This window comes from Marmota monax, unplaced genomic scaffold (assembly GCF_021218885.2).
Source record: "Marmota monax isolate L192 unplaced genomic scaffold, Marmota_monax_Labrador192_F-V1.1 WCK01_AAM20220418_F8-fsc00030, whole genome shotgun sequence".
NCBI lineage: Eukaryota > Metazoa > Chordata > Mammalia > Rodentia > Sciuridae > Marmota > Marmota monax.
Genome location: NW_026691988.1, coordinates 16,867,885 through 16,880,665, shown reverse-complemented (window position 1 = coordinate 16,880,665; position 12,781 = coordinate 16,867,885). Strand labels below are relative to the sequence as shown.

General features: G+C 38.1%; 1 protein-coding gene across 3 annotated transcripts in view; it reads right to left on the bottom strand.

Annotated features, from left to right (window-relative positions):
* The window catches only part of Grm1 (glutamate metabotropic receptor 1), a 386,960-nt gene that overhangs the window by 85,469 nt on the left and 288,710 nt on the right, over nt 1-12,781 (bottom strand). The window lies entirely within an intron of this gene.

The following is a 12,781-nucleotide window of genomic DNA, read 5'->3' as shown; positions in this document are numbered from 1 at the left end:
ACAAATAGTTTAAGTGGCTTCAACCCTAGTCCATTTTTTCTATGCCTACCCAAACACAGATTTAAGAGTCTTGAGCTTGTATTATTAAATAAATATTGAAAAAAGACATATCTAACACAGCCCAATAAAATAGCTCCATTGTCTTCTACAATATTACAAATATTTGGTCTGTTGGTGATTAGAAATATAGGAAGTTCTTCTTTTTCTTTTTTTGAATACAAATGTTTATATCATTTCATATATGATCGTTTCTGTAGAATTAAATCTTCACAGTAAAGTTGTTCAATCAAGATGTTTCTTTAGACTCTTAATGCATATTGAAATTTTTTCATTCAGAAAAAAATTGTACATTTATACTATCATCAGCTACATATCTAAATACACATTTTACCACATCTTGACCGACATTTTGACAGTATCATTTTGTAAAATATGTGCCCATTTGACAAGTAGAAATTTGTTCCTTTTGTTTGCTTTGTTTGGTTACTAGGATGAGTAAATCTTTTTCTTCCTGTGCATTGTACAATCTTGTCTCTTGTATTATTGGTTTTAAACTGATATTGTTTTCAATTGATTCTTATAGTATAGTATTTTCAAGTAGACATAATTTTTTCACCATTGTGAATTTTGTTGCAAATAAACAAATATAAGTCTGATTTACCAAGCATTCGATTGCACAATAAAGCTTTAAGATGGACATTTCTTGGCAGGTAAGTAGCTGGAAGCAATACCTCTGAATTTCTGCCATAAAACACAGAAAGTGGAGTTGTATACAGGCAGCAATTCCAGAGACTAGGAAGCTGGCTTAATATCTCTGTTAATACTTAGATTAGTGTCTTTGTTTACTTTGTCTAACAAATATCTTAGCAATATCTCTCCCAAGTGAAATTATTTTATTGAAGCATTAAATTTCATTATTAGTTTTCCTAATATGTGAGAACATTTGATGGCCACTTACAATTTTACAATTGTTTTTTTAAAGAAGGAAAGGTAGTAGAAGAAACCAGACATAGAGAAGTAGAAGCATTCCTAACCTTCCATGGACATCACCAAGCAGAACGCAGGACACAAGAGGGCCTGGGCAAGGTTGGACCTAGGAAGTGACCTCCAGATTGTCCTGCACAAGCCTAATGAGAAGATAGAACTGTGGCCCAGGAAGTATTGCCTGGGCTGCTGTATTGCACACCTCCAGATGGTGCCATTCCTTCAGAACTCAATGATGATCATGCCCTTGGAGTTATGCAACCCAGAATCCTTCCCAGAACCAGGGACAGGGTTAGGTAAATAAGTTCAGCAGGAAAGGGAGACTCTGTTTCTATGCAATCATAGAAACAAGAAATAATAGAGGAGTAATGCAGATGCCTGTTAACTCAAGGGTGACCAGAGTGGACACCCTTTCCATGGGCAGATTCTGGAGCAGGGCTTCACTCTTTAGGGAAAGGATTATGAAGAACATGTTTAAGAAACTGTAGTGCTGTAGAAGCTACTAGGAAAGGAACTCAAGCACAGAAAAAATAGTCAGTTATTGGAAACTGAGTTTAGAGAAGAACTGTGTCTTAGGATCAAAGCAGAAGAATCACCCTTTGTGGGAAGAGGGTGGAGCCAGAAAGACAATGCTACAAATGGGTAAAGTTGATCATGCTTGAATTGAGAGATGCAACAGATAGGATTGCAGCCCTGTTCAGATCACCTTTACTAGTCAGACACCCAGAGTCCAGTTGGTGGAGTGATGCTGATAACAATCAGTAGCTATCACCAATTGTCTGGCCTCCAGAACATGTCCTGTGGGATCAGACTGAGCCTTTTCTCCAGCTAAGAAATGCATGGCTTAACTTATTCCCAGCCCTATCCTGCTCTCCTGCCTCGCCTCTTAAGGACATACCTCAAAAGATCAGTAGCAGAATCTCTGCCTCCAACTCTGCTTCTTGGAAACTCAACTTCAGATAAAGCAGATGGCTTGGAAGCAACTATATCATAGTTTATAGGTTGGAAATTCTAATTTTCCCAGCTTTCCTTCACATCAAAATTGATTTCAGTTCTGTCTTCATTGGACACTTTTAATGTTATCTGTTAAGATTCAGATTCCTGGACTCCATCATAAAATATTCAACATTGTTAGGGCCCAGAGAACCCTGAGAGTCTCGTGCACTTTAGCGATTAAGAGTCATCCTCCAGGAGTTGGAGTAGGAAGAAGTTATTGATGGAAATCAAGTGGGTGGGTAAATGAAGCAAAGAGGGGCACAGGAACTGTGACTGACAGCTGGAGCAGAAAGGGAGATTGAGTGCCTGGCTAGCACAATGTGATGCAAATGAAAGACATCTCTGCAGTGAAAGCAGCTTTCTCAGGAAGGAACCCAGAACATAAAGATACTAACTAGAGCACCATGTGCCTTTTGTTAGTTGGTGTCACTTGCTGACCTTGGGGTCCTTGCTTATAAAATAGACACAATAAGGCCTTCCACTTAATAACTCTTAAGCAGGTGATGGAGATAGACTAACAATGTCGTAGGTGCCCCATGTCAACTGAAGGAAAGGGAACCACGTAAACCCAAGTTAAAACTCTCCTGGCTGACTTTCAAAAACCACAGCAGAGTTTTGAAATCTTCCAATATTCATGAAGCTCTAATGAAGTTCAAGAGGCTGCAAATTTCATTTGCAAGATGTCAGTCAATGAAGGGGATTTCTTATTCGATATCTGAATTATTCCTAACGGAAGGCAGATAGCATCTATAAGACTTCTGCAACTGGAGAGTCATATTTGTTTCAGCAGTCAGGCTGCAAAACGAATGATAATTTTTTTCTCATTAAATTTTGGCTGAATTTCCAAGGGAAAAGGACTTTCAAATGAAGAGAAATTATTTATACAGGAATTCATGCAAGGATGAAGTCTGGTCATATATCACCTGGACCATGGAATGGTCATGAGCTGAGAGAAAATGAGGTTGTCATGACAAAGGCCTCGAGCTTATGGTGATTTATTAGTAGGAAATAAGGACCAGGGCACACTATTAGCACATGAAGATGCAGATAATGAGGTACTGGGTACCTTCCACTCCACGTATCCACACAGTACAGGACATCTGCTTTCTCTGCACTGTCACTAGAGAAGCTGGTGGGAAGCGTGTCTGGAGAAAGGCCAGAGGGTTTTCATTCTTGTCTTAGCGTATTTGCATTGACCAATGCATCTGTAAGTCACTAACAAATTCTGGCCTCTGCTTCTCCATACATATCAATGAGAATAATAGAATCAGCTTTCTAAATACTATATGAGAAAATTAACCTGGTGCTTCTGTTGTGTGACTATGCACACAATAGGACTTTTGTGGTATAGGTTCTTCATCTTAAAAATTGAGAAGGGATGATTGAGGTGAGACTTCAATACTCTACTTTTGATTCTAAGTGTGTTCAGACTGTCCTTATATCAAATGTTATCCACCGATTGGGAACAAGGATGCTTAGTTATCCATGATTTTCACTGAGACCCTGAGGACTAGTAAAGATGACCAAAGAAGCCAGCTCCTTCTGCTCACTGGTGTTCACTCTCTCATTCCCCAACACTTAGGTCAGGGCTGATAATTAAGGTCAGATGTACCTGCATTCCTCCTCTTTGCAGCTGTTCCCTTCCTGATACAAATACTAATTAGTAGCAAAATAAGCTGAAGGCAAAGGGAAAAAGAAGAGAAATTAGACTAAAGAATAAGGATTTTAAAATAACAACAGGTAACTTACTTTTCTTCAATTTCCTTCCCTAGATTTAAAGGAAATGAATATTTCCTTTAAAGAAGAGAAAGAATTGGAGACTTTTTGCTTAAGCTAGGCAAAACACATGACCATGGATGAAACGTGGATAGAATGACCATCTCAGGATCTCTGTTGTTGTCTCCTGTCCATTATTTATGTCCATATAAGGAAGGGCCTGATTCCTTGGGAGCTATTATGGTTTGCATATGTGGCATCCCTTAGAAGCTTATGTGTGAGGTAATATAAGAATGTTCAGAGGTGAAGTGATTAGATTATAAAGCTGTAACCTAATCAATGGGTTAATTCACTTGAATGAATTAGCTAGGTGATAACTACAGACAGGTAGGTCATGGCTGGAGGAAGTAGGTTACCGGAGGCATGCCTTTGGAGTTTATGTATAGTCCCTGACAAGGAGTACCCTTTCTATGCCTCTTGGTTGTGATGAACTGAGCTGTTTTCCTTTGCCATGACCTTTCCGTCATGATATTATTCCTCACCTTGGGCCCAGAGCTATGGAATCAGATGTCCATGGACCAAAGTTCTCAAACCATGAGCCACAATACACTTTTCCTCCTCTAAGTTGTTCTGGAGGGGTCTTATGGTCACAGTGACACAAAATTTATTCACCCAATACATGACCAGAATGCTCTCTCAGGCCACCCAAGTCTCTCCTGAATATGACAGGCAATTCAGCATCTACATTTTCTCACATTTCTACTAAAAAGTGAAGTCAAATCTATCTTTAATTCCTTTCTTAACCATTGTCCCAAATAATATGTACAGAGGTGTCTAAGTCTCATATAGTTATGAAAAAAATGAAACAACACCTTTTTTTTGATTTGGTAATCTAAACAATAGATCACACAATTGAGAAACACTACAGGGATGGGTGGAGGACTTCTTACTCATCTTAGGGGAAACTTTGGAAAAAAAATCACAAATATGAAGCAAATGAATAGTGTCACTTAAGTGCCAGTAACTATCCTTCCGACAGGCTACATTCTAGGCATAGTAGCTGTCAGGGGTTGCCATTTACTTGAAATAAGAAGATGCCTTAGGAGGACAGTATGCTCCAAAAATGGATAGGGAGTAGTTATCCATTGTAACTTATTTATAGAAGGAAGAATGGCCCCCAGCAGATGTCTACACCCTACTCTCTGGGGCCTGTGGATATTACATTACAAGGCAAAGGACACAGGTCTTATGATAGGGGATTATTCTGGATTACTCAAATCTAAACCACTAGAGCCATTAAAATCAGAAAACTTACTCTGCAATCAGAGTTGCAGAACAGAATCAAAGAGACTTGAAGCACAGAGGGACTTGACCCATTGTTACTAGAGTGGTCATGTGGAAAATATGAAAAAGTAGGGGGAAAACCCATAGGAACCACTTCTAGGAACAATTGCTGGTTGACAGGCAGAAAGAAATGTGGACCTTAGTGCTATAGCTGCAGGGAACTGAATTCCACCAACAACCTAAATGAGCTTTGATTGGATCCATCCCCAGAACCTTATAAGTTGCCAAATAAGACTCAATTGAGCCATGCTTTACTGAGACTTAAGGCCAACAGAACTGTTGGGTAGTAAATGGGTATTATTGTAAGCTGCTAACTTTGTGATAATTTGTGAAGGTGGCAGTAGAGAACAAATACATCTGTCATTGGCTGATGTGCATGTTATAGTTAGTCAACTATAGAGAGTACATAGAATGATACAATGAGGATGACAACTGGTTTTCATATTTCATGAAAATATTATAGTAAATACCATAGTGGTATAAGGGTACTTCCCCCTAAATTAATTAAACAATAAAGAAATGCTCATGTCCCTGAAAAAAGTAGTGTGCTGTTTCCATTCTTGTGCTGTGATTCCCTCTGATTTCCATGCTATCACATACTTTAAAGATCAATTTTTCAACCAACCAGCTGATGACACTAAGGCCATACTTCAAGGGCAATTGTTGGTCAGGCTATTTTTTTTACTTAGTACAAGCTCAAAGTCATCTTCAAAAATACACGTGTTGGAAGTTAGAAAGTTTTTTTTTCCATTAAGAAAATAGGACAAAACTGGCACCTATTTGTACTCTGCTTACTTCACTACAAAGTAAAGGGTGACAAGGGTATAAATACCCTTATGAAGAGGGTATAAATAATTCTGCTGATGAAGAAATTGACCTTGTTTTTGGTCCATAACTAGTAATCAGCACACTAGGGATAGAAGTACATGGGGATCTTTAGCACTTTTCTGGGTGACAATTAATTTTGCCTTTTGCTTATGACAGGTTTCTGAATTTGTTATCAGGATTTTAAGCTGTATGTACAAACATACACAGATACAAACACATATTAAACAATAGTGAAACAGTCTGTTCTTTGGCTTGTATATACTTTTTCCCAATTCTAAATTTATATAAATTTTTCCCTAAGAAGATAAAAAATGTAAAAACACAATATTTTCTTGCTCTACAGAGATTTATCTTTCCTCCCCTGATGAATTTTCTCTGGACTGGCACAAACCCTTAGAGCCAAGGCCTGAATGAGGCAAAGCTCTACAAGGGCACAAAGAGTATATTTGGGGGAAGATGATGGACCATGTCAGGCAGCAATGTGAAATCCTAAATGCTCCCCAATTCACTGCTCTGCTCAGAAACCTTCCCCTGATGATGTAAAACTGCAAGTCCCTCTGCGTTTTCTTTTTCTGCATGAATCTGACTTCACAATTAGCACATTTTTAATAGCTGTGCTTCCCCATCCTGTCAGTCTCTGTATCTCACATTGAGCATATTATTATCTCAATCAATCCTGCTGTTACATATGCTCAGGTCACATTAGCTAATTGAATCACGTGAGTCCCATCACTTCAACTGGACTATAAACTTCTGTGGGTAAAGATATAATTTTATTAATCTTTTTCACTCCATATCACATTTTTACATACTCACATGGTGCTTGGTACATAATTGTACAGAATAAGCATCTCATAGATTTATATACATTTAACCCCAAAGAGTGGAGTGATCTTGCCTTTGTACCAGAATATATGTATTAAGTGTTGTCTGTTCCAATAAAAATGCTAAAGAATTTTAAGAAAGCAATATTATAGAAAAAAAGCAACTAGTACATTGAGGATAACAGCAGACTATCAATGTAGTATTTAGACTTTGGGAAGAGAAAAGATACAGAGGTATTAAGAAAAGAAAAGTAATTTTTGAATATAAGATAAAATTTGAAAATTTGCATTATAGCATTAGACCAACAATATCACTATAGCATATTAAAATTTGTTAAGTATAGAATGAAATATAAAATAAAAAAACCACAAGTGATGAAGTGAAAGTGGGAAAATCTCTCATTGGTTTTGGTTGTTATTTCAACTTTATTAGTAGAACACAAACATAAAAACTCAATTCTTTCTGAAAACTTCTCTCTCTCTCTCTCTCTCTCTCTCTCTCTCTCTCTCTCTCCATCCCTCCCTCCCTCCCTCCCTCCTGACTCTACCATGAGGTGAGCAGCTTCTCTCTTCTGGGTCTTTTCCCCATGATGTGCTCCTTCACCTTGAGCTAAGAGCAACCAAGTTGGCCATCTGAGACCTTGGAAACTATGAGCCCTAAATAAACTTTTCTTCCTTAAAACTGTTCTTGTTGTTAAATTGAGTTACTCTGACACAAAAGTTGACTCAAACAGAAATTGGTACTGAGAAGTGAGGTCATTGTGGAAACTAACTTGATCATATGATTCAGAAACCTTTGGAGTTGGTTGGTGGGAGGAATTTTTAAAAGTTTAGAGATGCAAGCTGGAAAAGCTTTAGAATCCTTTTAAGTGGAGCTTAGTGGGTGATTCTGGTGGGAACTCAAAAGATAAGAATGCTGATTAGAGATGTGGACTGTGCTTAGGATTTTACAGAAGGAAATGAGGACTCTATTGGGAATTGGACTAAAAGACACTCATATTATATTCTGGATAAAAACTTGGCTACATTTCCCCATGTCCTGAATCTTTGTATAAGGTTGAATTTAAAAGTAATGGACTAATTAATCTGGTGGAAGAAATTTTAAGGCAGCAAGCATTCATTCACTGGTGTGGCAGAATTTGGCTACATTTACTGGGAGAATCAAGAGAGGAAAACATGACTGAAGGACTTTAAAAACTTGTAGTTTGGTCAGATAAGTGCATGCAAAACTGGGGCCAAAGAAAGTGTTCTTGTTGAAGAGGTAACAGCCCCTAAAGACATGCTAAGTACTTTGCTTAGAGGTTAATAGGAAGAATGTCCTGAGGACACCTCGGAAAGTTGGAAGACCACACCCAAGGGGCAAGCAGGATGCCCCCATGAGCTCTTTTCAAAGGAATTTTCCCTTCTGCATCCTTGAGCACCCTGCTCACACACGAATGCCTAGGAAATTATTTCATCCTGCTGAGTTGTACAGTTACTCAAAGGCCTCTGCAGGCCCGATTCCAGGAGGCCCAAATATTGTGCAAGCTGGCAGTGTACCTTGGTGCCATGCACATAGTGCTGATTCTGCAGAAATACAGGATGCTCAAGTTAAGATGTCATGGATGCTTTCACTGAGATTTCAGGGAAAGGGCTGGGAGGACATGTAAAGTGCTGCAGGACAAGTGTCCCTGCAGACTTCTCTGAGAAGGCAATAAATGAAAATGTAAAGGTGAAGCTGAAGCTAAAATAGAGCCCTAATAATTAAGAGATGCCAGCAATGTTAACTGTCTACCAAGAAAAGCTGCTGGGTGCAGAAAGAGCCAGGCTAAAAAAAAAGCCCATGTGTACTATAACTGGCAAGGCCAAGGGACAGGACTTCCCAAACTCTTTTGAACACCTTGTGTCCTAGATGCTGTATATAGAGTTATAGGACCTGTTTACCTGGCTGGGTTTTCAGTCTTGCTTTGGCCCCATCACTGCCTTCTATGCCCCTATTCCTCCCTTTTGGAAAAAGAATGTTTACTCTGGCACTGTATATTGGAGAATACGCAACTTGTTTTTATTTTTACAGAGGCTCACAGCCAAAGGTTGACTGGAGGCTCAGAGGAGACTTTGTTCTTGAGCTATACTTTTGGGCAAAAAAGTTTTTTGTTAACACTATGAGACTTTTGGATATAAATCAAATGCATTTTGCATTGTAAGATGGACATGAGCTTTTTAAGTTCAGAGGTAGAAGGTTATGGTTTGGATGTGATGTGTCCCTCAAAATCTTTTGTATTGAGGTAGGAATGCTCAGAGTTATAGTGATTGGCTTGTGAGATCTGTAACCTGATCTATCCTAGTTTGAATGAGTGTAGGTATTTGGACATAACTAGATTAGATGAATCACTAGGGTGTTTATTCCCTGTGGCCCATTACCTCCCCTGCTCGCTCGCTTGCACGCTCTCTCTCTCTCTCTCTCTCTCTCTCTCTCCCCTAAACCCCCATGAATTGAGAATTTTCTTTTTCTGGACCCTTCTCCCATAATGTTCTTCCACATCTTGGTTGCAGAATAAGGAGTTAGTGATCTCTGAACTGAGACCTCTGAAACTGTGAGCCCAATAATACTCTTTCCTCCTCCTGTAGGTTGTTCTTATTTGGTAATTGGGTGACCGAAATGCAAAAGTTAACTAATATTGAGGCTCCAATTTCCTCAGGCTGATTGGTTCTAACCACACTGCCTCTCTGCCCACTATTCAAGAAACTTGTTGCTATTCAATTTTTTCAACTGGAATCTCAGTTTATATAGTTTTACATTTTTTTCCCTTGATGCTAACAAATATCCTACTTTCCACTGGAATGTTAAGTCAGTTAATAAGAACTCTTGGGAAATTTGAGAAATTTTGGAAACCACATAAAGTATGTCTAAAAGCTTAATGAGATTCATTTTTGGTGCTCCACTTCTTATCTCTGTGTCTTTGACCACTGTCTCCAAGATACTTGTACTCATGTCACTGGCTTCATGATGCATGATGTCATCTCTCCACAGTGCCCTACCTTAGTCAAGAAAGTGAGACTTCTCAGGATCCTAACTACTTGTGACTGCAGTCCTCCACAAAACTTGTGAGCACATCCCTCAAAACTTGTGAGCATGTCCCTCCTGTCTTTCACCATGGAGCTACAGCAGCATTGAGGCCAGTCTTGAGCTTCCATTCAAGATAGAACATGATGGGTAAAAGGAATTTTGAGGCAGTGAAAGATTTTGGCCATGGAATCTCTGAGAAATGCTCAATGTCATCTTTCATACATTTTATTTTTAATTCGGTGTATTACATACTTACCTTGTTATTGTGCCTGGTAAGGAGGGAATATTAAAATACATCATGCATACACTATCTCTGAGGAAATTAGGGTCTAAGAGAGTAGTCTGAAAATATCTTCAAGAAATACAAAGCCTCCTCATAGAGAGTTCAAAGATATGTAGATAACATATGGTAAAAGATGGTCCAAAGGTGGGGTGAGGTAGGGTTGGGGGAATTCACACTGAGACCAATGACATGGCATTTACCAACAAGTGGATAAACCATGCTGCTCCTTGCTAGTGACCTTCCTTGACCCACTGAAGATATGGAATAAATGAGTTCCAAGGTAGGTTTCTCCTCAGGGTCATGGGATCCTTTCTCCTCAGGTAAGGAATCAAATGAAGATAGTAACAGAAGTCTCAACTTCTCAATATCAATAACATTTTCTCTGAACTGAGTATTTTGGGAGCCTGTGGAAATGGCTGAACAGGAAAATGAAGAATTCAAGAAAACAGAAATAAATACCAGCAGAATCTTATGATAAACATAAAGGAAATAGCACACCAACCTAATTATGATATATAAGATCAATATATGTCATGATTATATAAGTGAAATGGTTTTAAATATATATACTTATATATTATATGGAAGTATATATAAGGAGGTAGAGAATATAATTAACAATTTTACTATCTAAAATTTTTTATGGGACTATCACAATGTTTTTCACTTCATTTAATCTCTACCTTTGACAAATATAGTATAAATGAGAAAATCAAGGCCCAGAGATTTCCAGAGCCATATATATCAAGGAGTAAAGCCAGAAAATGAATGAGGGTCTACTATTTCTAATATACAGATATAGGACTGTGATAGGAATTGTGTTTATATGTGTGAGATATTTTAAAGGTAGGCAGAATTTTTTTTAACATTTGTTTATTTATTTATTTTAGGTGTAGATAGACACAACACAATGCCTTTATTTTTATGTGGTGCTGAGGATCGAACCCGGGTCCCGCCCATGCTAGGCGAGCGCTCTACCGCTGAGCCACAATCCCAGTCCCTAGGATTTTTAATTACACCAATGTCCACAGAATAATTCTAAATGTAGAAAACACCATAAATAATTGAAATTACAGAAAATCCCATCTGTTTCTGGCATATGAAAACTGCATACAGAAGGTAGTTTCAAATTTTTGGCAACCTTGCACTATAGACAGATGTTGGCCAAAAAATATGATTCAGTTTTATGAGCAGCTTCCTCTGGCCAAGATGAACAGAAAAACTCTGATGCAAGGAAAGACAGAGAAAACAGTTATCCTACAATCTACTCCATAAGGTACCTGAAATCCTTGCCTGTTGAAATCTCTTACAGTCCAATCAGTCTCAATATATAATCTGACTTGATGTCTGCCTATGCTAAATCTTCCTATTGAAACTTCTCTTCAAGTATATATGTTTAAAAGTTCTTGGCTTGTTTTGTATCAAAGGAGAAACTAGAAAAAAAGAATGGGATGATTTGGACTCAGGTGGGTCCATTAAATGACATGGTCTAAGCTAGCTGGTCTTCCAGGGAACCCTGGGACAAGTGCTATGGGAACAGTTATTTAGGGGAGGGACCCAACCCTCTGAGACTGCATAGCTGCACTGACTTGACTCTATCATAATCCCTTTCCCACATACCCAAAATGCATTTAAGCATCATGATCCTGGCCCACTTTAAAGATGCAATAGAAATAGCCCAAACAAGCCCTTCATTATTTTACATAAAAGAGATGTTAAGGAAAATGTCTGGACACCAGAAAGTGATCTCTTATTCATAGTTTGAAGAGGATGTTTTCTCAGAACTTACTACCAGGAAGAGTTTCTTTTCTCTGAAGCATCTCAAAAAACTGGTTATGTTTGTTGGTCGTGGATGCCTTTGTTCAGGGTCACACTCGTTGCCCATCTTCAGCTGCAGAACATAATCTAATGATTTGTATTTTGCCTATAAGCAAAACCTTGACTTTATCTTATTTTCTTTCATCCTTACTCTTCAGAAACCTCATCCCATAAGTATCACAGCCAAGAAGTCTAAGGAGACAGCATGACTAAGTGGATTATATTATACATTGAATGGCATACTGGAACAGAATAAGAACTATTAGATAAAAAGGAATAAGATATAAATAGTAAATGGACTTCAGTTGATAAAATGTATCAATATTGCTTCATTAATTATAATAGACATACTAATGTAACATGTTAACAATGGGGAAAAATGGTCATAGGATATATAAGGACGCTGTTCTAGCTCCCCAATTTTTTTGTAACTCTTTAAAATTATTCTAAAATAAAAAGTTTGTTTAAACACTGTAAGAAGGAAATAATGCCTCAAAGGCCATTCTCCCAAAAAAAAAAAAGGAATCAGTCTACATAAACTTATTTTTAGCCCAGATATATAATAAATGCATAATGCCAAGATTAACCTCATTTTTTCCACATTCATTTAAATCCATATGTCATGGGCTCCAACTAACTCAAACATGCTGATGAGCATCCTGGGGAGGCTGAGTGATTTTCTCTATCTCCCTCCTTCAATCAGATATAGTCTGTCTTATGACTTTGGTGACATACGCACTGGGTTCTGGAAACAGTTTTCACTGGATAACTGCTCTCAGAGTTGAGGATTGACTTATTTCCTAAATATGGTGGGTGGTGAGAAATCTTTTATGTCATATTACATCTTGGCCTTCTAAAATGGAAGTTCATCAGAGGCCTAGAGTTAAGGGAATATGACTTTGGAAGTTGGATGGAACAAAGGTCATCCCAGTAAGAAGTCAG